Below are 26,707 nucleotides of genomic sequence, written 5' to 3' on the forward strand. Positions count from 1 at the left end.
GGTACTGTTATCTTGGGTGGGAAGACGCTATGGTTACAGCCATGACTACAGCTATGGTGTGACTTGGGAAGTTGTTTTCTCCTCCTGATTATCCCCACCCCCTCCAAGAAAAGCTTCCTGGTCCTCTTGTCCTGCTGGGAATTGGACAAAAATTTTAAGGAGCTGATCCTTTTAGAGGATCCTCAAACTTAATTTTGATTACAGCCCAAGACTGGAATCAATGCTATTTATTTCTTTTGTCATGACCCCTTCATTTAACAAATTTATTGAGTAACTTTTTTGTTGTAGGCATTGTGCTAGGAGTTTGGAGTATATGAATATATAGTGTTAAACAAGACAGGCTCATATCCTCATGGAATTTAAAGTCTAGAATAGAGATTGGCAAACTTTTTGTTGTTGTTGTTGTTGTTGTTTGAGACAGAGTCTCACTCTCTTGCCCAGGCTGGAGTGCAGTGGTGCAATCTTGGCTCACTGCAACTTCCACCTCCCAGGTTCAAGTGATTCTCCTGCCTCAGCCTCCCGAGTAGCTGGGATTACAGGTGCTCGCCACCATGCCCGGCTAATTTTTGTATTTTTAGTAGAGATGGGGTTTCACCATCTTGGCTAGGCTGGTCTCGAACTCCTGACCTTGTGATCCACCCACCTCAGCCTCCCAAAGTGCTAGGATTACAAGCGTGAGTCACCATGCCCAGCCTTTTTTTTTTTTCTATAAAGAGGCAGATAGTAAATACTTTTGGCTTTGAAGCTACGTGGTCTCTGTTGCAGATACTCAACTCTGTCATGGTAGTGCACAAGTAGCCACGGACAATACATAAATGGGTGAGTGCAACCGTGTTCTAATAAAACTTTATTTATGGGCACTGAAATTTGAATTTCATATAATTTTTATTTGCTACAAAATGTCATTCTTTTGATTTTTTTCAACCATTTACTTTTGTAAAAATCATTCTTAGTTTGCAGGCCATATAAAAACAAGTGGCAGGCCTGATTCGGCCCATGGGTCACATTTTACCAACTCCTGGTTTAGAAGGAAAGACAGATATTAACAAACAATCATTTTGACAAATGCATGGTTGCAAACTGTGATAAATGCCATGAATAACAAGTACAGAATGGTAAAGTATACCAAGGGGCCCAGTCTACATAGGGGGGTGATGAACTGATGTTTAGACTGAGGTCTGAGGCACAAATGGGAATTATTTCACTCATTCAGCCATGCGTGGCTTGGAAGCACTTGCCAAGACATTTTTTGGCAATCTATAATTATTTTAGTGTTTTGATCCACTCTACAATTCATCCAAACTTTTGGCCCTTTGTCTGCGCCTCACGGAATTTGACTCTCTTTTCTTTGCCAGAAGGCAGCATCAATATGTGAGGGGTTGAATCACAGTTAGAACTTCAGTAGAGCCAGTAATAAATTTACAGTATGTTTTGATCGACCATGAGATTATGAGGCTGGTTTGGAAATAGCACCCTTGTAGAATATTGAAGATACTAAATCTGATCATTTTTCTTTGCACTTACAACACTGGCCTCAGTTGTTCGTTTTTGATTTTGGATTATTTTTGTTTTGTTTTGTCAGTTACTAGACATTAACAAAAGCTAATATTTGAAATAGAGGATTGCTGTAAAAGAGATCAAAGAAACAAAGCATACAATAGACCACCTTTAAACCAATAACCAGGGAGAAACATGCTCATTTGTTTTAATTTCCACAGTGTCATTGCTATTCCATAGGATTTCTGCCCACCTTCAATGCTGAGCATAATGACTCACTGGGCAGGAAATCAATAGGCTTCATAGTTAACATGGGTCTGCTAAAATGCCTCTTGTGCCCACCTTTCATAATGGGCTGGCTGCTCTTTGGCAATCAGCAAACTGCAGAAACAATCCTATCCAATATGAGTCACTCAGAACTGAGACTCTCCCCTGGGAGTCTCCTTTATTTGTTATGCATGTTTCTTGTGGTTGTTGTTTTGAATCTTTTGAAATTATGCTTTTATGCTAAAAATGCCACTGATTATTTTAGTCTTCAAATGATGTGAACTAGGCCTGTGTCCTGGAAAACTTAGACAGTTGCCAGGTTAATCTGAAACTTAGCAACTTGAAATAGGTTATTCTGCCAAACAGAACTCCTGGGAAGACCAAGTCAGTAGATACAAACTGCAAATATCTCTGTGGAAACAGTATGTCTTAGTTTGTATCAGGTATTGTGATACATATTTACACATATTATTTAATTAATCTTCACAACAAAAAATAGTCAGTGAGTTATTGAAGTATGATGATGAAGAGCAGGGACTTTGTTCTAAACTACCTGGGTTCAAGGACTAACTCTACCTGTTGGTAGTTATGTGACCTTGGACAGTAATATTCTGTGCCTTCGTTTCTTCATTTATGTAATCAGGATAACCCCTAAACAGTAGTTGTGATGATTACAGGAGATAATTTTAAAAGTGCTTGCTGCAGAATCTGTTAAATGGTAAGCACAGCTATTATCTTTACTTAACAGATGAAGAAACTAAGGTTCAAAGTGTTTATCTGATTTGCCCAAATTCACATAGTCAGTAAGTGGGAGGGCTAAGATTTGAACTCAGTTTGACTCTAGGGTCCTTCAACATCACAACCACATTATCATCTTCATCACTATTGCCCTCATTATTATTATCTATAATTAATGGTCTTAGTAACAAGCCAAAGGAAATCCTTGCCGGGCATACAATGTGGGGTGTGTGCACAAGGTTGCAGAGAATTATTTTTAGTCACAATCACAGACAGGAAGAAAAATCACTACAAGTATGAGGAACTTTGAATACAAAGTTATCAAGATCTGTAGTCTACACATTTGTTGTGAAAGATTAACCACCATCACCAACCTCTCCTTGTACTGTGGAAATAGATAATTAAAATAGATTCATATAAAATAATTTATCTGTTCACAAAAACTATTCACTGGAGTACAATCACAATTGAGCAACAACAATAACAACAAAAAGCTGAAATTTTTAATGTGACTCTTAAACCAGGGCCCTTTGACAACTAGTATACTTTTGAATAGGCTGAAAGGCCATGAACTCCTAGAATTTGTGTACAATATTTAGGAAGTGTAAGTTTAAGTGTGTTTTTCTGGGGAGAGAGGCTATGATCATCATTAGATTCTCATAGGGGTCTCATAAAGTTTAAGAACCACTAGTTTCTCTCTCTCTCTCTTTTTTTTTTTTCATTATACTTTAAGTTCTAGGGTACATGTGCACAATGTGCAGGTTTGCTACATATGTATACATGTGCCGTGTTGGTGTGCCCCACCCATTAACTCGTCATTTACTTTAGGTTTATCTCCTAATGCTATCCCTCCCCGCTCCCCACACCTAAGAACCACTGGTTTCTTCTTATAGTCCAGTTACAATGGTGGTTCCTGAAAGCCTGGTCAGCCACTGGTCCAAGAGAGGCTCCACATTCCTTTCTCTGCTTAGTGACAATTCTCCTGTGCCTTGTCATTCAAGAGAGTACAGGAATTTAACTTACAGCAAAAGTATTCAACACAATACTTCATATGAGATAAGCAATTCGTGTTAGTTAAATCTAGACTTAAGCGCAGTTGGGATGCAGTTCAGGAGTCAGTCAACTGCAACTTGTGCCTATTTTTGTAAATAAAGTGTTATTGGAACATAGCTATGCTCATTAATTTACATATTGCCTATGCCCAATTTTGAGGTTCAAGGGCAGATTTAAGTGGTTGTGACAGAACATACGAATCTCAAAGTTTAAAATATTTACTCTCTGGCCCTTGACAGAAAATATTTGCTGACCCCTGATGCTGTGGAAAGAATCTTGGGGTTATAGTCAGGGTGAGCTTGAGATCTGTCTCTATTACTACATGTGTGCCATTGCACAAGACACTTTATTTTGAACTTCAGTTTTTCACGTATAAAATGGAGATAACTTCCATCTACTTTGCAGACCCTTCGTAGTTACTATCAAGATCAAATGTAATAATGTATGCAAAAGTAAAATACAAATTATTAGTACTAAGATCATCATCCCTAAATTACTTACATATGGTGACACAGATTGTTTCTCAGAAAAGGATAGAGAAAAATCATTTCAAAGCACTAAACACAATAGCAATTACCTATTATGCCACAAAATTGTTACTCTTTGTGAGATTTGCCTCCCAAGGCAACTAATATTAGGTGTTGCTTTTTAGGAAAGAAAAACAAATATTTCGTGAATAAATTGCCAAATCAAATACTGAATAGAAATAACAAGCCCAAAGTACGTTTTCTCATTCAAATATGTGTTCATTTGAGATGTTGCCCTTGATTTTAGGCATTGCTGTTCATCACCAGAGACAAATGCTGCTATAGTGTGGATTATGAAATATGAGCTCTCCATACTTTAGGTAGCCTTTGAAAATTTCTTAGCCTCTGCATTTTTAAAAGTCATATATTTGTCAATAACTTTGATAAATCCTTGAAATTTTAAAAGGAAATGGAATTGCTTATGCACCAATTTTTGTGAAGGAAATGAATGATTTATCCATAATCTCACATTTCCAGTTAAAGTTAATGGGAAGACTCAAAGTCTCCTGAAAAAATTTAGATAATATTTATCCCACCTTTTCCTACAATTTAAACAATACCAGAGAAATTGAAAACACATGTTTTTTCTTTCTAGTAAATTATGGAATGATATATTCTCTTTCCGCTTTACTGAAATGGATAGTTGCCATTTCTAAATTATTTAATTGTGTCAATGATATCATTTGGTTTGAGACCAAATAATTCTTTGAGTTAACTTCTCCTTCATCTATAGGATGGGGTATAAGAAGACAAAATCAGAAAGAAAGAGCCAACCTCTGGGCATTAAGGTATTAATCAGGGAGTTGAAAGGATACATGCAGATTCAAGTGTTTTGAAACATATTCTACGAATACTAGTCAGAATGTAACCCAATTTTCTAAGCAATGAAGCTACAATTTTGGCCACCAGTTTCTAACTTACTATAAGAGTGCCGATATAGTATTGTATTAGTCCGTTCCTATATTGCTGTAAACAACTATTGAGATTGGGTAATTTATAAAGAAAAGAGATTTAATTGGCTCACGATTCCACAGGCTGTACAGGAAGCACGGCTGGGAGGCCTCAGGAAACTTGCAATCATGGCAGAAGATGAAAGGGAATTAGGCATGTTTTACATGTCTAGAGCAGGAGGAAGAGAGTTAAGGGGGAAGTGCTACACTTTTAAACAACCAGATCTCACTCATTATCACAAGAATAGCAATGAGAAAATCCACCCCCATGATCCCATCACCTCCCAGCAGGCCCCTCCACCAACATTGGGAATTACAATTCAACCTGAGATTTGGGCTGGGACACATATCCAAACTATATCATTCGGCCTCTGGCCCCTCCCAAATCTCATGTTGTTCTCACATTGCAAAATACAATCATCCCGTCTCAACAGTCCCCCAACTCTTAACTCATTTCAGCATTAACTCAAAAGTCCATAGTCCAAAGTCTTATAAGAGACAAGTCCCTTCTGTCTATATGCCTGTAAAATAAAAAACAAGTTAGTTACTTCCAAGATACAATGGGAGTACAAGCATTGGGTAAATACATCCATTCTAAAAGGGAGAAATAGTGAAAACAAAGGGGCTACTGCCCACATGCAAATCCAAAACCCAGCAGGGTAGTCATTACATCTTAAAGCTCCAAAATCTCCTTGACCCAATGTCTCACATCCATGCCACACTGATGCAAAGGGTGCACTCCCAAGGCTGTGAGTAAGTATATTACAAGGCAACCAGGTCTGGGTCCTGGTTTCATCTTGAGAAATTTACTTATATTAAAATAATCCTATGTCTTAAAGAATTGAAGAGAGAGCTGGGGAACCACTCTCAAACAATGACAGGTGTTAGGTCAGCACTGGAGGTCCAGATCACAGGAAACACTTGAGTGTCAGCAGGGCATTGCTGCAGTAATGGACCAGCTTCAGTGGCATTTTCTAGCCTCATATTACCCCATTTAAGATGCAAGTTCTGGAGAATGCATAGATCTAGCTTAAGTTCCAGGTCTATCTGTTGACTGCAGGTAAGGCAGAACCCTTTGATTAGGGCATATGCCCAATCCGAGGCTACATCCAAAGGGAGAAAGCTAGTCACCAAAGAAAATCAGAATATTCTGTCAACAAAAGAAGGGTAAATATGGACCTTGGGACGCCTGAAACAGTTACAAAGATAATCATGGCTGCCTCTTCAAGTTTTTAAACATATTAAAAGAGGCAACATATTTAAAATATATATCACGGAGATATCCACTTTAGAAAAGTAGCTGAATAACAACTTCAATCAGGTCTCCTCTAACTTATAGAAAGCAATAAAAACACACACTATCATGGGGGAAAAAGACTTCCTTCAACTCAAAGCATAGCCATATTTTGTTTCATAAAATAGAAATTACCTTAACACAGCTAGAAAGACATTACTATCATACTCTATATTTGCCCCATTTCCAAAGATCCGTGGTATATACAGCTAGAACACAAGGCAGTCATTCCTCTTCTGCATGAGCGCTGCTTTTCAGAAGACCACAGTGCTGCTTTCCACTACTACTGCTATCTTTCTGTATTCTTGTGGAAACAGTCCCGTAAAACAACTGGACAGAACAGAGGGGTCATGCAAATCTGGACATGATTCTGAGACAAAAACTGTTTGTTACATTTTGTTGAATTGGGAAGTTGAGATCACATAAATGAGGCATTGCAAGTGTGGGTGTGGAGACAGAAAGAACGCTTGTAATCCTACAAATTAGGAACTGTAGAATTTCCTCTCCTCCATCAGTTTACAGCATTAGAGAATCAGTCAGTGAAGCTAAAAGAAGAGGTAAGAGTTATCAGAAACCAGGATTTCAAGAACATTAGCCAGTCTATAAATACTCCAGCGATAGGCCAGTAAAGGTGACTTAACCAACACCAAGCAGAAAGCATGCACAACCAATAATGACTCCATTTCACTTGCATTTACTGAGTCTTGGAAGCTCTCATTTCACTAAGACATATGGATTGAGAAATCTGAGTGGGGCCAAATATTATAGGACAAGGCAAAGTTGCTTTTAGGATTAGTGAGTTGTATTAAAAGTACTTTATGACGGGGGTGAGGGGTGGGGAGAATGTTGAGTACAAATAGGAAAACAGGCAGAGCGTACCTCTGAAAATGACCTTTTGAAAGGATCAGAGGACATTTCAGAAAATGACTTGGCATGAAGAGGAAGCTCTATATCTTATATAAATTGGCATCTAAGGCAATTTATGCTGTTTGCTCTGTGGACTCTGGGCCCTCTGTTGGTTCTTGCTATGGTTCCCAGGCAGGTGCTTTAAGGCCCCGGCTTTACTCATTCTAGCCATGCTTACAGCAGGCTCTGTGTAGGATTTTATTGGGTTGACTATCAGCACCCCTCAAGTGGTTCCATATGCCAACCCTGGCTTTACTACCACTTTCCACTGATCCTTTATTCAGAGTTCCAAGTCTTTTCAGACTTTTAATCTGGGTTCCTGTGGCTTTTCCCCCTTGGCTGCTGGTGGCCTAATAGCCTTTCTTCCCCCTGTGGCTCTGCTTCATAGCCCTGCTCGAAAGCAGATGCTCTGGCTCCTTCCACAACACACTCTGCCAGTTTCATGGCATTTTCTTGCTGCTTTTGGCTGTAACTCTCAACTTCCCAAGGCCCAATTGTAAGACACCATGTGGGACAGACCCAAGAGGAGGGATATGGTGGGTGGGGGAAGGGGATATTGTGTAGAAGATGTGAAATGAGACTGAATTTATTGTCAAGGCATAAGGAACATTTTTCTATCAACTTGGTTTTCACACGATTCAGATGCAAATTGGTTAAAATGAACACTTTTCTTGTGGGATGGGAAAGATATGTTTCAGTGGAGACTGTCCTTTTAAGGAATGAAATTTAGGGGCCTGCTTTTGGCAAATGTCCTGTCTTTAATCTTGGCTTCCACATTCCTCTGTTTACCTTCCAGTTGAGAGGCAGTCTGCCATCTCCCCATCTCCCTGCGTTATCACCTTTCAGTTGTTTCCAGCTGCCTCCGCAGTGCCCATATTTTGTCCTTGATTTTCCATTTCGAATATGGATCATTTTACTATTGACACAGGATAATCTTTTAATACACTTTTGGCCTTTTCTTTTTGTCTTTCTTTCTTATTCTTTTGTTCTATTTTTTTTTTCTTTTTTTTTTGAGACAGGGTCTTGCTCAGTCATCTAGGCTGGAGTGCAGTGGCACAATCACCGCTCACTGCAGCCTCTACCTCCTGGGCTCAAGCAGTTCTCCCGCTTCAATCTCCCAAGCTTTTTGTTTCATTTCCTCTTCTTCATCCCCTCCCGACATAGGCAACTGTCTCTACTATAAAAGGCAATATGGTCCGGTGGGTAGGTCAGCAATTAAAAGAAAATGAACTTCAATTGCCAGCAACAACTCTGAAAAAAGATGGTGACTAACCACGGACCCTTTATTATGGAGCAAAATGGAATGAGGGAACAGGAGGTCATCACTGAAAACGACGGGGAGGGCCAAGACAGAGAATGACGATCAGACTTATTGCTGTTAGGTGTACCACTTTTCTGGGCTATATCTTTATACCTGTGGTTCTTGATTTTGCCTCTCAAGGGTCATTTGGAAATGTCTGGAGACATTTTTATTTGTTACAGCTTGGGAGGGATATGGGTTGAGGCCAGGAATGCTGTCATGCATCCTACAATGTACAGGAGAGCCCCTGACGTTAAAAAAGCTATCCAACTCCAAATACCAATAGTGGCAAAGTTGATGTATCCCCTGTCCATACAGCTTCTTAGAGCCATGGTTAGGTCTTGAGAGATTTTAGCCAGGAGATATGAATGCTAGTCCCTTGGAGGACTTCTTTCCCATGCATTAGGCCATTTGTCACTAACCCCGTAAGCCTAAAACCAAAACCGAAGTCAATTCTAAATGGCAAAAAGTAAGGGATCTTTCTCTTCCTTCCCTTCCTTCCTTCCTTCCTTCCTTCCTTCCTTCCTTCCTTCCTTCCCTCCCTCCCTCCTTCCTTCCTTCCTTCCTTCCTGCCTTCCTTCTCTCTCTCTCTCTCTCTCTTTCATTTTGGCGGGGGGATGATGGAGGAGGGGGAAGAAATAGTCTTTCTCTGTCACCCAGGCTGGAGTGCAGTGGCGTCATCTTGGCTTGCTGCAACCTCTGCCTCCCTGATTCAGCAATTCTCCCACCTCAGCCTCCCGAGTAGCTGGGATTACAGGCATGTGCCACCACACCCAGCTAATTTTTTTTTTTTCTTGTATTTTTCGTAGATATGGGGTTTCACCATGTTAGCTGGGTTGGTCTCTAACTCCTGACCCAGGTGATCTGCCTGCCTCCACCTCCTTAAGTGCTGAGATTACAGGCATAAGCCACCGAGCCTGGCCAAAAAGTAAAAGTAAATCTTTTAACTCCTCAGTGCCATGATGTCTGAGTCTATTTAGTGTTGCTATAACAAAATATCTGAGGTTGGACCATTTATAAAGAAAAGAGATTTATTTGGCTCACAATTCTGGGGGCTGGAATGTTCAAGATTGGGCATCTGCTGAGGACCTCACACTGCTTCAATTCATGGTGGAAAGTGAAAGGGGAGCTGGCATGTGTGAAGAGATCGCATAGTGAGAGAGGAAGCAAGAGAGAGAGAAACTGAGGAAGCCACACACACAGAGAACCTGCGCTGAAGGAAACTAGTCCATTCCCAATAGAGGGAGCCCTCACTCACCCCAGTGGGAGGGCATTAATCTACTCATGAGGAATCTGCCCCCATGACCCTAGCACCTCACACTGGACCCCACCTCCCGACACTGCCACATCGGGGATCAAATTTCAACATGAGTTTTTTTATGAACAAATCACATCCAAATCATACCATATGATATATTGATGCTTTCTTTTTTATTACTCCTTGGAGCCTACAATGGCTCATCTTAGCTCCCTGTAGTTAAAAGTGCCTCCTTAGTTGCATCTCAACTCAGATGCAAACTGGAAAATAAATAAAAAGAGAGAAAGGCATAGAGACATACATATTTTAGAATTTCTTTGGTGCTCTATCCTGTACTCCCTGTTCCCTGACATCTCCCTGTCTTCACCCCCACCCTGTTTGTCTTAGCCCCACTTGACTCTCAGCTCCTGTCACTATTCTTCAATATTGCCTTCTACAGAACAGATAGAACCCCTTCCTTAGGTAGGAAAAAGAGGAAAACCTTTCAAGGAGCCAGCCTATGCTGTTTTGAGTAAGTCAGTCAGTCATCTCAAGTACCAAATTGCATAGACTATGTGTTGTTAAGTATTAATATGATTTCATTGTTTTGGTATTTAGAATACCAAGGGCCTGGTCAGTATTTTACCCTTGTCATCTCAATTTTTAACAGGAAAGAAATGCTATAAAGATTAGGGGAGATGATATTTATGAATCACTTAGAGACTTAGATTTTTAAAAGGTGCTGTTTAGAAAATGATGTTACTTATAATTATGTTTATGATTTCTACAAATAGGCCTAATTTTCAATGATCTGACCCAAGGAGGGGAGGTAATAGGATATTTGCTTTGAGTCAATGAGGCTCTCCTAGCTAAGCCACCCCAGTTATTGATGAGTGGCTGACAAAAACCTTCAGGCAGCATGTTCTGCTTTAGCCAGGACTCAGGGGGTGCTATGACATGGGGCAAGATCTACAGACTGAGCACATATGTCCTCTGAAACCTGCCTTTCCTTTATTTAGTCACTCGTGTCCAATAATTTTTTTTATTTTAATGATTATGAAAACGATTCGGTAGGGATCATTTATATGTGTGAGTTTTAGTTCAAGATTATCTTTTCTTTACTTAATATTGGAAAGAAGCAAAGTAGCTCTTTGCAATAAAAAACTTGCTAGAAAGTCCTATGCCCTAGGACATATAATATCTTGTCCTCCTCCTCTCCCAAACTCCATTCACCCCCTCCCTAACATCCTTCCAAATCAGGTATTATGTAGCCAGGTATGTTAACACTTAACTTTTACCAGATGAATGAAATCAATCCCTATAGTGGCTGAAAAATACATGCAATTAATATACATGTATGGAAGCTCTGCAGCTTGTAGTCATTATTTTACTTTGTTTTTATTGATCAAGGTAAATCTATTATCTGTTGATCAATAATAACTGAAATGAGACAGTGTCATAAAATTAAGTAATATTAGATGAGGAAATATGAAATATATTCCTGTCTTGCCATTATTTAGCCCTGTGTCTTTGGAGAAGGCATTTGACTTTGCACCTTAGTTTTCTCATATGTAAAGTGAGGGAGATAGCCTGGAAAACGTCTGTGGTGTTTTCAGCTCCAAAATTTTAAATTCTATGACTTCATAGTTGAAATATAAGCTTTATAAGGATATGACATATTTACTATTATGGCTTTTTGAGTAGAAGGAAAACTTGAGTAGAAGGAAAACCTCAGTTACATAATATATTTAATTTGTACACATAAATAAAAACACAAACCTTGAGATAATTGATTTTACCTGAATGTTCATCCCTTTCCCTATTTTTCAGCCAGCTCTACACCCGTATTATGTTTATGACATAGTTTCAAGCTATTTGCAATGTATCCACAAATAGAAATTTACAGAGGAGAGTACTTTCTAGAATTTACCCATTATGATTACAAAAATAAATTATTTTGTTGTATGAAATGAGGGAAAAATAATGTGAGGTTTTCATGAAGAACTTCAAAGTCTAATGGAAGAATAAGGCAGGATGTGGTTCTATTTATTTAAAACTGTTTAACTTTTTAGGTCCAAGGAGTGATATGAATTCCAAAAGGAATGATTTCCAGGAGGAAGAGAAACTTTTGATGGTTGGCCTAATAAAATAAAACTACACATTAGTGAAACTGAATTCAAAGGCGCTTCCAACGTTGCTGCACACAGATGAGCCCTCTCGCTGGATCCTGTCCAACCCCAACGGCTGTGCGCACTGTAACCACCATGTGTCATCTGCAAACCAGATAGTTTCTGTGCGGGAAAGACCAGCCAGCTTTCTTGGCCAAGCTGCTGCCATAAAACACACTAGTGATTTGGTTTTTCATGTTTTTTTAAGATATTATGCTTTGATGCACAGGATACGTTTGGTCTCACATTGTCCAGAGCACTATCAGAAATGACTAGTTGATGAATGTTTTACCAGAATCAGGTCACATTTTGACAGGTTGTTTTGTGTCACTGCAAATCATTGCTTTACAATATGGACTTTTTCCCCTCGCTTAACTTTTAAATCTTAAGCGTAAGAATATAAAGTGCGGCTAAACATTCTCAAACATTAGGAATAATCTGCCTTTAACAACTTATATGCATCAGCTGCCTTTTGATATCGTTTGCAAAAAGCAAAGGCATCATGGGATCTCTTAAAAGAACTGGAAAACTAAATGTCAGAACTGCATTTTTACACTCAGCTAGAGAAATTCCTGCCTCGTATAAAACACCTACGTTCCAACACCTCGTGTTTGCTTTGGAGACTTACAAAGAGTTAATACAGCTTGTTTGGCATCAGATATCGGTATAATGGGCTTTTACAGAAGTAATTAAAATTTGTTTATAATTAATACAGATGAATTGGTTTCTGCACAATAATAGTTAGGAGATTAACAAAGGCCACATTTTGGCAACAGGACTACATTCTTTTCCAAGTGCTGTGGGACTTTATCCAATGAATGTCTGTCCAATCCGGCTGATTCTTCAGAGATGCCATATGGCACAGCTATGCATTATGACTTTTTTTTTCTAAAAGGCAGCCATATGACATAACTGATCTTTAAAACGTTGTCAGAAGGCATTACCTGGGTAGGCTTCGAGCTGCTTTCCAAAAACTTAGCAAGCACAGGGGCTATTAATTATGAGCAAAAGAAATGTGCACGCGCACACTGGAAATTTGGCATTCTTTCCTCCCTAGTCACGGCTGATCATCTCTCAAGCCGTTCTACTTGGGGAAGTAAGGAGTCTTTAAAAAAAGAAAAAAAAAAACTCTAACCGTGGAAAAAGAACATGTTCTGCATTAAAATACCTATTCAGCAATTTCATTACAAAGTGTCTTTTTACTTGACCCAAACATGCACATATTTTGCTACCTGTACTTTCACCATATTCACTGCTTTAAAAAATACATATAATGCTATTTACAACCAAAATTTTCGCAATAATATTTAAGGTACTAATATGGTGGAGAAAAAGAATTTTTTTTCTTTTTCTTTTTCTTTTTTTTTTTTTTTTTTTTTTTTTTTTTTTTTTTTTTGAGACGGAGTCTTGCTCTGTCGCCCAGGCTGGAGTGCAATGGCACAATCTTGGCTCACTGCAATCTCTGCCTCCAAGGTTTCAAGCGATTCTCCTGCCTCAGCCTCCTGAGTGGCTGGGATTACAGGTGTGTGCCACCATGCCTAGTTAATTTCTGTGGTTTTTTAGTAGAGACGGGGTTTCACCATGTTGGTCAGGCTGAACTCGAACTCCTGACCTCGTGATCTGCCCACCTTGGCCTCCCAAAGTGCTGAGATTACAGGCATGAGCCACTGTTCTCGGCCAAGAAAAAGAATTTTTGTGTGTGTTTGTGTGGTGGTGGTAGTTGATTTCTATTTGACATCTTTATTTTCTGTACTCAATTTCAGATAGTAGAAAATGTAAATTGCCCAATTATTTTCTTTCCAGTGTCCTCAGAAAATTAGATTGTGCTGAGGGGGACATTCATTTTAAACTTTCCATTTTTGTATGTGCTTAGAAAGAGTTGATTGCATTAATTTCCATTTTTAAACACTGTATTAAAATTTGGAGAACTCTGTACGCTAGGAGAAGGGGAATAGAGAACAAATCAATTGAATCAGTGGACTGGATGCAGCTACAGCCTGAGTGAACAGAGCTGCCTCTGCATTATTCTATGCTCACTCCTCCTAGCCTACTGCTGCTCTGTATGTATTCTGATACTGTTTACTGGACTTCTCCATTCGGATCTCAAATTCAATGGATGTCAAATAAAACTCCTTCAGGTCGGGCGCAGTGGCTCATGCCTGTAATCCCAGCACCTTAGGAGGCTGAGGTCAGGGGATCACGAGGTCAGGAGCTCGAGACCAGCCTGGCCAATATGGTGAAATCCCGTCTCTACTAAAAATACAAAAATTAGCTGGGCGTGGTGGCATGCACCTGTAGTGCCAGCTGACTCGGGAGGCTGAGGCAGGAGAATCTCTTGAACCCGGGAGGTGGAGGTTTCAGGGAGCCCAGATTGCACCACTGCACTCCAGCCTGGGCGACAGAGGGAGACTACTTCTCAAAACAAAAACCAAAAATCTCCCTCAAACTTGTTCCTCTCACCGTCTTCCTTTTCTCTGTTAATGTCCACTCCATCCTTTTGGTAAATCAGTTTTTCAGTCATCTTTGACTTCTTCTCTTTTTCTCTCATGCCCCATTTCACCCACCACCAGACCCAGTGAACTTTAACCCCCAAAATGCAGTCAGCCCTCCATATCTGTGGGTACTGCGTTGCAGGTTCAACAAATCACAGACAAAAAAATATTCAGAAAAAATAATAAATACAACAAAAATTTTAAAAACACAAATAAAAATAATACAGTATAACAACTATTTACTTAGCATTTACATTGCATTGAGTATTATAAGGTAATCTGGAGATGATTTAAAACATGAGGGAGAGTATATGTAGATTATATGCAAATGCTACCCCATATTATATCGGGGACCTGAATATCTGTGAATTTTGGTATCTGCATGGGTCCTGGAACCAATCCCCCATGAACACCAAGAGACAACTGTATACCCTAAATTACTTTACTTCTAGCTACCTTTACTGCTAGGCTTCTAGTTGTAAGCACTACCACCTTTCTCTTTTGTTATTATAGTAGCCTTCCGTTTCCCTGCTTCTACCCCTCCTTGCCTAAAAGTTTTCAAGACAGCATTCCCAGTGATCTCGTCAAAGTAAATGTTAGATCAGGTCGCTTTCCTGATCGAACTTTTCCAGTGGCATCCAAGCTCACTTGGAATAAAAGTCAAAGTCCTTACCAGACCTCTGGGCCCTACACAAATGGGTCTCTTGTTACTTTGATGTGCACAGCATGTACCTTCTGCCTCAGGGCTCCTGCATCTACTATTTATTCTCTCAGTGGTATTTCGGGGTGCGATCCTACTGACTCTGGGTGAATTGTTAAATTGTCAGGAATTGTGCCAGGTGGTAATTGTAAACCAGGAATTGTAAACCAGTGGTAGGTGGAAATCAGCCAAAGTGAGAGTATTTACACCAAGGAAACTGGCCAAATCTAAAAATGACGTCTCCTCATCCCACGAAGAGCTTGTTGTTGAGCATTTCCCAGAACGCCACTGTATTTTCCCTTCCTGGAATGTTCTCCTATTACAGGAGCACCTCCTCCACTTCTTCAACTTTTTTCAGGTCTTTAATTACTGAAGACATTAATAGGTCCCCTCTGATTATCCTATTTAAAATATAAACACCTCTCAACCCCCTCTCCTGTATCCCCTCATTGTTTTTCTCCATTAAACTTGTTATTTATATATTTATTTTTAGTTTGTGTCTTTCTGCAATAGCATATGGAATGAATGCATAATTGAATGAATTAATACTCCATCATATATCTTCCAATGCCAATAACCAGATAATATCTATCAGAGTTCTACTTCACCATGTAACACCTAAAGTGCCAATTTTTAAGAACTATTTATTTGGAAATAATTTATTTTATTTGAAATAATTTTAATTTCATAGAAGATTTGCAAGAACTGTATTAAAAAAAGAAAAGAAAAACTTTTGCATACCCTTTACTCAGATTCAGTAGTTACTAACATTTTGCCACATCTATCTATCTAGGTTTTTTTTTTTTTTTTTAACCAGAACAATTTTAGATACTTTGCCCACATCACAAACCTTTACTTTAGCTAGAATCTTTCCAGAAAAAGGATATTCTCCCATATAACCTCAAAATTATGGTTACCCTTAAGATATTTATCATTGACAAAACAGTATTATTTAATATGCTTTTCGTATTTAAATTTTACTACCTGCTCCCAAACCGGCTAATTTTTTGTATTTTTAGTAGAGATGGGGTTTCACCATGTTAGTCAGTCTGGTCTCAAACTCCTGACCTCGTGATCTGGCCGCCTCAGCTTCCCAAAGTGCTGGGATTACAGGCATGAACCACTGTGCCCAGCATCTAAAATGTCCTTTAAACAATTTCTTCTCTCCAGCTCAGCATCCAATTCAGCACCATAAATTGTATGTTATGCGTTGTTTTACAATTCATTGATAATTCTTGCCTGATGGTCATACAATGGTGATTTTAAAAATTATCTTGTTCTTTCTACACTTATTATTTGGCATTCTATCATAAGGAAGAGCTTTTCCTTTTCCCTAATATACTGTCAGTATGAACTAACATAATTCACCTTATTCGATGACTTACAATCTATTATTATTATTTTGATGTAAAATTGTCCCAGATTTGTTCAGTGAGATCCTCTTTCAATGGACCCTTATGTCCCTTTGAGATTACATGTCCCTGTCTTTCTTTAGAGTACTTCCTCACATTTTTGTATAACAAGATTTTTTAAGGCTAATCTTGTACTTTTCCTGCCCCAGCGTGAAATCAACCATTTTTCAAAGAAGTGTGACTTTTTCTAGTGAAAAATGGTATTTATAAGCCAAGATATGAGCCCTGGATGTTTTCATTGCTACCAAGTACCATTTCTTCTAGGTCTTTTCAGTAGACAGAATTGGAAAAAAAAGGCATTGCTTATGAACCATAAATATATGTGTATGTGTATGTGCATGTATAAAATATCTAAAATAATGTTCCTTTCCCTCATCTAAGTCACTCTGTCTACATATGTGTATTTGTGTGTGTGTGTGTGTGTGTTTGTGTCTGTGTGTCTTTGTATGTAATCATTAAGATTTTTGGAACATCATCTAAATATATGTGTGTATATGAGCATGTGTATGTATAAAATCATGAGTTAATGGTAATTCTAATTCCAAATTAGCACCAAAGGGTTCTTTCTTATTTTCTACCATTGTGTGTTTGTAATTTTCTTCTCTCATAGTAAGAACTCTATCTCCCAAGGATATTAACATACTCATTTGGTCAATTCTATGAGACATACAACATAGTTTCAGAATCACTATGTCCACACTGCTCTGGAAGCAAGAAACAAACTTTCTAGGTAGAGTTCAAGATTTGTTGGAAATTTCCTTTGCTCTTAAAATGATTTATAATTAAAGTACTATGTTCAAAAGCTACTTTTTTAAATTTCCTCTCTCCTTCAAAGTGGTTATATTATTTCTTTATAATATAGTTAGGGTCTTATTTTCTGTTTGTATATAGTTTGATTTTGTCTTCCCATCCTTGTTGATTTAATTTTAAATTTCAAATATGCAAAACATCAAAATAGTTCCAAAATTCAAAACTATGCAAAAACAAAGTTCTCACTCAGAAAAGTGTTGCTCCTTCTGCTGTTGCTTTCATCTCATTCCCAACTGCCCCATGTAAGAAATCAGTTTTGTTAGTTTCTGGTTTATCCTTTCTGCCTATTTATGTTAGCTTGCAAAAAATAAACAGATACATGGGTATTTTAAAATTCTTCCTTTTTCCTTACATAAAAGGTAGAGGCTGGGCATGGTGGCTCATGCCTGTAATCCCAAAACTTCGGGAGGCTGAGGCAAGAAGATTGCCTGAACCCAGGAGTCTGAAACCAGCCTGAGCAGCATAGTGAGACCTCATCTTTACAAGACATTTAAAAAATTAGCCGGGCGTGGTAGTACTTGCTTGCAGTCCCAGCTGCTTGGGAGGCTAAGGTGGGAGGATTGCTTGAGCCCATGAGGTCAAGGCTGCAGTGAGCTGAGATGGTGCTACTGAATTCCAGCCTGGGTGACAGAGCAAGATCCTGTCTCAAAAAATAAAAATACAATAATAATAACAAGTAGGAGATTATATATGCTTTCTTGTACTTTTTATTTAATTTTTAAACAATATACACTAGAAACCACTTCAAGTCAGTTCACATAGATTTTCCTCATGTAAGTTTTCCTGATAGCTTTTCCTCAGTCTCCCCGTTTTTATTTTATTTATTTATCTATTTATTTGTTTATTTAATGAGACAGAGTCTTGTTCTGTCACTCAGGATGGAGTGTACAGGCGTGATCTCAGCTCACTGCAGCCTTGACCTCCCAGGCTCAAGTGATCCTTCTACCTCAGCCTCCCAAGCAGCTGGATCCGCAGGCACACACACCACTACACCAAGCTAATTTTTAAATTTTTCATAGAAATAAGGCCTCACTGTGTTGCCCAGGCAGGTCTCAAACTCTTGGGCTAAAACAACCCTCCCATCTCAGCCTCCCAAAGTGCTGGGATTATAGGCGTGAGCCACCGTGCTTGTCCTATTCTCCTCCTTTTAAGAAAGTAACTGCATAGTACCTCATGATCTCGTATGTTGTATGAACCACAGTTCATTCAACCTATCTCCTATATATGAGCATTTGCATTGTTTCCACTATTTGGCAATTACAAATAATGCTATAGTGATTAAGTGCTAAATTTTGAGACTTTAGTTTTCTTAGTTTCAGATCATTGTTAAAATGTGATAAGCCTGGAAACCATAACTATTGAAGTAATTTTCAGTCATTTATATCACACTGTGAATGCACGATAGGACAGCATTCTTTCATGGTAATGTAAGAAACACGGCAGCACACGAATTCATTGAGTGGGTAGGCAGTGTGTATGTGTGGGAGTGGGTGACAGTCAGGGCAGGGAGGGAAAGTGGGTAAAGCAAATTTCTTCTACTGTCAAGTTGGATTGAAGCCTAGTTTGTGCTTGATGTTTTATTTATTTACTAGATGCTTACAGAGAACGTGTCCTTTGCTAGGTGCTTTTTAAGACCCCAGGAGAAGTTGGGTGCGGTGGCTCAAGCCTGTAATCCTAGTACTTTGGGAGGTCGAGGTGGGAGGATCATTTGAGGCCAGGAGTTTGAGACCAGCCTGACTAACACGGTGAGACCCTGTCTCTACTAAAAATACAAAAAAAAAAAAAAAAAATAGCTCGGTGTGGTGGCGGGTGTCTGTAATCCCAGCTACTCAGGAGGCTGAGGCAGCAGAATTGCTTGAACCCAGGAGGTGGAAGTTGCAGTGAGCCGAGATCGCACCACAGCACTCCAACCTGGGTGACAGAGCAAGACTCCGTCTCAGAAAGAAAAAACAAAACAAAACAAAACAAAAAAACAAACCCCAGGAGCAGTAAAAAAGACAGACATAGGCTGTGTCCTTGTGGCGTTTGCTTTCTGCTGTGGACACAAACCATAAACAAGTACACCAATAAGTAGATGTGTCATTTCACGTTGAGTAATCGATGTGAGAAATACAGAGTGACTTGGAAGAGAGAAGGGAACATCATTTTAGAAACAGTGCTGTTACAATATATGGAAAAAGGAAAGAAAATACAAGAAAAATAGATTTTAAAGACAAGGTGCTGGAGAAGACCTTTTCCAGAGGTAAATTTTGAACAGAGACAGAAATAGTGTGGGGGTAAAAAGCAAAAAAAAAAAAAGAAAAAGAAAAAAAAAAAAAAGGCAGGCACTGAGGTTGAATTGCTCTTGGTGAATTCTAGGAACTTGAACTAAGGGAAAGAGAGAAGTGGTCTGTGAGGAGGAGGCTTCTAAAGTGACATGATCCAGTTTCCTCTTTTTTTGTTTGTTTGTTTGTTTTTTGTTTTTTTGTTTTGTTTTGTTTTGTTTTAGATCACCTTTCCTACCATGGGAAGAAAAAACTGCAAGTGTGCAAAGTGGAAGCAGGAACTATACACTGAAGCCTAGGTCAGAGAAGACGGTGGTGTGAGCTACGGTGGGCTCAGTGTAGATCATGAGAAATAATCATATTTAAGCTAAATTTTAAAAATAGAACCCATAGGGCTTTCTAATGAATTGTAGAGGGTGAGGGAGAGAAATCAAAGCTAACTCCTAGATTTTATCTTAATCTAGTCTGGGGAATAATACAATTGTGCTCTTTCACAAGCTCTCAGAGATATAGCCTACTTTAACAGCTTTATGTTATCACAACGCTTGTTAGTTAAAGCCCTGTCAACTTATTGCATCGTTGCTATAGATAAAGATTTTCCTAAAAACAAGTGGCATTGTGGGAATAAGGAAATATATGAACTATGAGAAATGGATGAGAACAAAATTCTTTCAAAAATAATCTGTAACAAAAAACAAGTCATTCCTTAATGATTCAGTAATTGATTCATTCATTCTTTTTCTTTTTTTTGAGACAGAGTCTCCCTCTGTCCCGCAGGCTGGAGCGCAGTGGCTCGATCTCGGCTCACTGCAAGTTCCGCCTCCCGGGTTCACGCTGTGCTTCTGCCTCAGCCTCCTCAGCAGCTGGGACTACAGGTGCCGCCACCACGCTCGGCTAATTTTTTGTATTTTTAGTAGAGACGGGGTTTCACCGTGGTCTCGATCTTCTGGCCTCATGATCCACCTGCCTCGGCCTCCCAAAATGCTGGGATTACAAGCGTGAGCCACCGCGCCCAGCCCATTCATTCTTTTTCAATTCAATTTTTCAATCCAATGACAGTTGAATGGCTGCCCATCCAGCCACTGTCCTGGGTCGTGGAGATATACTGTAGAACAACACAGATATGGACTCCATTGTCATGGAGCTTACAGTCGAGTGTGGAGACCAACATTAACCTAATCACACCCTCCTGTGGAACCTAGTACTTGATACACACTATGCTCCATCTTTATTAATTTGAGATTATCAGATGACAAAGCAGTTGGCTGATCAAATTATACTAACATGTGAGGCACAAACAGTCTTCTTTATTGGTGATATTTGCTTTAACTGAGAACTGATGAATTTTTGAATATTATTATATAGAACTTCCTTTTCTGGCAAGGCGCCGTGGCTCAGGCCTGTAATCCCAGCAGGTTGGGAGGCTGAGGTGGGCAGATCATGAGGTCAGGAGATCCATATCATCTTGACCAACATGGTGAAACCCCGTCTCTACTAAAACACAAAACTTAGCCGGGCGTGGTGGTACACACCTGTAATCCCAGCTACTCGGGAGACTGAGGCAGGTTAATTGCTTGAATCCGGGAGGTGGAGGTTGCAGTGAGCCGGGATCGCACCATTGCACTTCACCCGGGGTAACAGAGCTAGACTCCATCTCAAAAAAACAAAACAAAACAAAACAAAACAAAAAACCTTCCTTTTCTGGTGCCCTTTGTAGAGAATAAAAGAATAAAAGAACATAAATTTTCAACTAAATAATGTATTTTAGGACAGCTGACCATTCCTTTTTCAGAATATGACCGAAAACAAAAGAGCAAGTTAAAAAATATTTTTAAAATTCTTAAAAAGGACTTAAATGACTAGTAATCATTCCTGGAAAAAGTTTAGGAAGGTATTAGAATGTCTTTCCTTTCATGGTAAATGTTTAGCATGGTTATAATAATTGAAGATGTATGCAAGATCACGTTACCTATTTCAAGTATTAAGTGTTATGCTCATTGGTGTAGCTGTTTACTCCATTGTCGATATTTGGATTGGATGATTCGCAGGACAGGTCACAGTCTAAAACTGGTTCTCAGTGTTGTTCCTATACTAGCCACATGAGCATTAACCGAAAACTTGTTAGAAATGCAAATCTGGGGGCTTTATCACAGACCTAGTAAATCAGAAACTTGGGGAAGAGAGATGTGGAGCTGTAGTAATCTGTCATAACAAACCCTCCAGGTAATTCTGATGCTTAATGAACTCTGAGGCTATTGGAATAAATAAAGGACATATTTTCCATTCATTCGTTCAGCACAGTTTCATTGATTACTTAATGTGAACTTGGCATTCTCCTAGGTACTAGGATGTAACAGTAAACAAGGCAAGCTAGATTCCAATCAGAAAGTATATAGTGTCAGTTAGGTCCAATTAGGAAAACACAAACTGCTTTAAATATTCAGAACAGAGGAAGTTTAATATAGGGACTGATTACACAGGAAATGGAATTGCTGTGAAGACAATGGAAGATAGTGAGAAAACTGAGATTAGCAACAGCAAGAAGTCACCATTGACCCTGGGCTGCAGGGCAAAGGCAAATAGTGCCATCAGAGCTCAGAGGCCAAGGTCACCCGGCAAGTCTGTCTGTAGGTAGCTGGAGGCACAAAGGTGTGGCAAGTGCTGCTTCACACCTGAGGCCACTTGGGCAGAGAGGGATGGGGAGATATGTCCTAGCTTCTTTCTTCTTTCTTCCCACCAGTACCTCCCATAGGCCTAGAAGGAAATCTGCTGTTGCAGGGCCTGAGATATTCAGCCTACAGGTAATGATCCACTGTGATACAGAACAGAGCTGAGGAGGTTGGAGAAGCAAGAGGGCAAACAGCTTAGCATTAGCACATGTGCATTCTAGGGTATTCAGAGGATTACTTGAATGCTCTACCCAGACTCCTCTTTGCACCTGTAATTTGCAGATAAAAGTTGAGAAACATTTGAAACTTGCACAATATATGAGAAGTCTGTGTAAATTAAAAACAACGGGTATTGCAGGGAAAATAAAAAGTTCTAATTTATTTTTTATTCTGTCATTGTAATACATTTGTATTCTCTCCTAAACGAATGAGATATTTAGCATGAAAAGATGTTCATGTGCAAATAGAATAGGTGGATTAATTATACCACATTTACTATCAATTCATTTTTTAATACTGACTACAGTGATTTAAGCTTTCAAAAAGCTAAGCGCTCACACAAATCATGTCTCCAGAGACTTCGTGCTTTGTGCTGATCAATAATTATTCTGTTAATTATGGAGATATGAGGAAAATTAGGCCATTTATAATTCTGCATGCACAAGAACAACTCTTCAAAGCTGAAATTACCTTTCTGTTTAGGTTGGCTTAATGCTCTGGAAGATGATTAGACCACATTCTCAATTAATCTTTTGGCAAGTACTATTTTCTTATTTTTCTACCAAATATATTGTGATTTTGAAAGAAGGAAAGCTAAAAATCACCATCAACCTAAATATATATATTTTTTCCTATTGGGTTTATGTCTATCCTTAAAACATTTTTTGTGAAGAGATCATTTATTCATTCAACAAATGTTTGGTGTATGCTTATTTAGTGTAAAATATTGTGGGGGATTAAAATAACTAAGAGTAAAGTTTGTGTGTAGAGAAAAAAACAAGACTGGGTTTTAAACAACTTTCCAGTCAGATGGATTTTGATTATTAGATTTGTGATCTTACTTTAATTAGTTAACTTGTCTGAATTTGTTTTTTCCTCTGCAAAATGGGGGCTATCACATCTATCTCACAAAGAGCTGTGAGAATTTAGGAGAATAATATACATTTGTATGGGTCTACTGCTGTGTTTGGAAGACAGTGAGGATAGTTGTAACGATAAATGCCAGCCCATTTCCTAAATTCTCTGCATACTTTTCCTCTTCCTAGATAATTTCATTTCTTTGCATTTGTTCTTTAATGCTGCCTAGCTTCCTCTGCACCTTTCTTGTAGCCTTCCTCTGTTTTTCACTATTAGAATAATTGACCATCATTGGCAGTTAATCCCAATGGAGAGAAAAGCTCTCTTTCTCATTCATGTCCTACTTTGATATTGGCTTCATCCATCCATTCATTCATTCATTCAAAGAATGAGGATCTACTCATTCTTTATTTATTGAGGATCTACTATGTTCCAAGTACTTTTCTGAATGAGAGGCCTAAGCTCTACTTAAACTAAATAAGATGTTATCCTCATTCAATTAAAAAGGGCATTTTAACATCTATTTACTAAGGGTACACCAAGAGCTAGGTTTTGTTCTAAGCACTGTGAGTACAGCAGGGGAAAAATAAGACTTTGCTCCCATGGAGTAGATGCACTCCAATCAGCAAAGACCAACAACGGACGCATTAATGACCAATTATGAAATATGCTATGTAGTAAAAAGAACTTTGAAGACATATAAAGCAGGATGAAGGGACTGTGGGAATAGTGTCTGAAACATGAATACTGAAAGAAGTGAGGGCCGGGCATGGTGGCTCATGCCTGTAATCCCAGCACTTTGGGAGGCTGAGGTGGGTGGATCACCGGAGGTCAGGAGTTCAAGACCAGCCTTGCCAAGATGGTGAAACCCGTCTCTACTAAAAACACAAAAAATCAGCTGGGTGTAGTGGTTCATGCCTGTAATCCCAGCTACTTGGGAAGCTGAGGCAGGAGAATTGCTTGAACTCGGGAGGCAGAGGTTGCAGCGAGCTGAGATCGCGCCACTGCACTCCAGCCTGGGTGACAGAGTAAGACTCTGTCTGGGATGGGGGTGGGGTGGTGGAGAGAAGAAAGAAAGAAGTGAGGGGGTGAGCACTGTGAAAGTGATCATCTTCAAGAAGAGGGGCCGCAGACAGTATGGACACCAAATGCCATGGCCAAGTGCCAGCACAAGCTTGGAATGCTGAATGGTGGAGGCTAGTGAGAAAAGAATCAACAAAGGTGTAGGATTAGGAGAGGAGAATGAGAGGTATCAGGGTCCATTTGCATGAGCACTACTCTTCCTTCTGTGAGAAATGGAAAGTGAAGAGGAACATTTTTGATTGCCAGAGGATCATTCTGGCTACTTGGTAAAAGAAGGTCTGTAGGAGTAAGGAGGCGGTAATCAGGGACAGAGCTGATGGCTTGAACTACCTTCAGAGTGCTAAAAATGGTGAAAAGGAGAGCAGATTCAGGATACATTTTGAAGACAGAGTCAATAGAATTTGCTGATGATTGGACATGGGAACTGAGAGAAAGAGAGCAGGTAAGTATGACTTAAAGGATTTTGATTTGAGTAACTGGAAAAAATCTCTGATGGAATATAGACACTAGTGAGGGAGAAAGGCAGCAAACAAATGAACCCTAATGAATTGCAGTTACTAATTTGATGGGACTTGTCGGGGGTCATAGCGATGTAGCCAAAGTGGTATTTAAATTGGAATCTGAAAGATGAGTGAGAGTTAGTTGTGTGAAGTTCAGTGTGTCTTCAGAGATGGGGGTCAGTGGAGGGTATAAATTTTAACATATACAAGGACCCTCAGTCAGGGAAGAGCTTTTTTTTTTTTTTTTTTTTTTTTTTAAATAGATGGAGTTTTGCTCTTGTTGCCCAGGCTGGAGTGTAATGGCATGATCTTGGCTCACCGCAATCTCCACCTCCTGGGTTCAAGTGATTCTCTTGCCTCAGACTCCCAAGTAGCTGGGATTATAGGCATGTGCTACCACGCCCAGCTACTTTTTTTTGTATTTTTAGTAGAGATGGGATTTTTCCATGTTAGTCAGGCTGGTCTTGAACACCTGACCTCAACTAATCCACCCACCTCAGTCTCCCAAAGCACTGGGATTACAGGAGTGAGCCACTGCACCCAGCCAGTCAGGGAAGAGCTTTAAGGAATGTAAGTTTATAGCATACTGTAGACTCAACAAAAGAATCCAACGTACCCTCTCCATTTGTATGTCCTCCACTATTGATGCACTAGTATTGCCCGAGTCCACATATACCAAAATTCTTCTGTTTATTTCTCATTCAGCAAAATTCTAGTTATAAGCCCTGGTTATAGAGTTCTCTTATTTTAAAGAATGTTTTACATTGGGAAATAAATAAAAAGTTCAAAGACCAATAAAACACTCCTATGCCCACCACCCAAAATTAATATCTATTAATCATACCAGTTTCCAGTCTTTTCAAAAATAGACATAAGAAATTACATATAGAGCACGTTATCTTAAACCATCATCTTCACCATTTCTTCCTTTTTGCCCTCAATGCAGGAAACCATGAATTTGATGCTTTTTCTTCTGGTCGACTTTATATGTTTTTACGTACATGTATATAATCTCTTCTGTATGCAGACCGATAGAATATGTTTGCTTTTGTCAGTTTTTTAAATAATTTACACAAATACACACTACAGTACATTTACTATTAAGTATCTTCTTTTCTATTTTATTCTTTTAGTTTATGTTACTACTTCTTTATTTCCCGGTTTACTCTTTATTTATTGACTTGCTACTATAGAAGTTGAGAATATGTATTTTCTCCTATTATCATTGACACACACAGCATCCTTTCCATTCTCCTCACAAATATGTGTATTTAATAATTTTATTATGATGATTATATAAATGCTATTCAAAACTGGCCACAGGGTATACCATATTTATTTATTTTTTCCTCTTGTAAACCATTTGCCTTTCCTGGAGTTAATAATTGCCTTTTGTTTGTTTGCTTGTTTTTTTTAAAAAATATTTTTTGTACTTAACACTAATGTGAGTAAAAACTTGGTATTCTGTTTACCAATCTCATGGTTCAGGGACTTCAGATGTTCTATCCATTTCATTTTCTGTGAGAATCACTTTGGAGAACTTTGATTACTTCAATTCTGGCTGGCAGTTTCTGCATCTATTATAAAACTTATTTTCTGGGACCTTCCTTCATCAGCAATCCAGGGATTCCTTTCGTCTTCCTTCATCTCCTTTTCCTACTTTTCTTCATCTTCCTTCATTTCCCTTTTCCTGCTTCCTTCATCTCCCTTTTCCTGCTGTATAGCTGTTTCCCTGTATCCTATGTCCTTTCTTTCTTTCTTTC

This window comes from Mandrillus leucophaeus, unplaced genomic scaffold (assembly GCF_000951045.1).
Source record: "Mandrillus leucophaeus isolate KB7577 unplaced genomic scaffold, Mleu.le_1.0 Scaffold198, whole genome shotgun sequence".
Lineage (NCBI taxonomy): Eukaryota > Metazoa > Chordata > Mammalia > Primates > Cercopithecidae > Mandrillus > Mandrillus leucophaeus.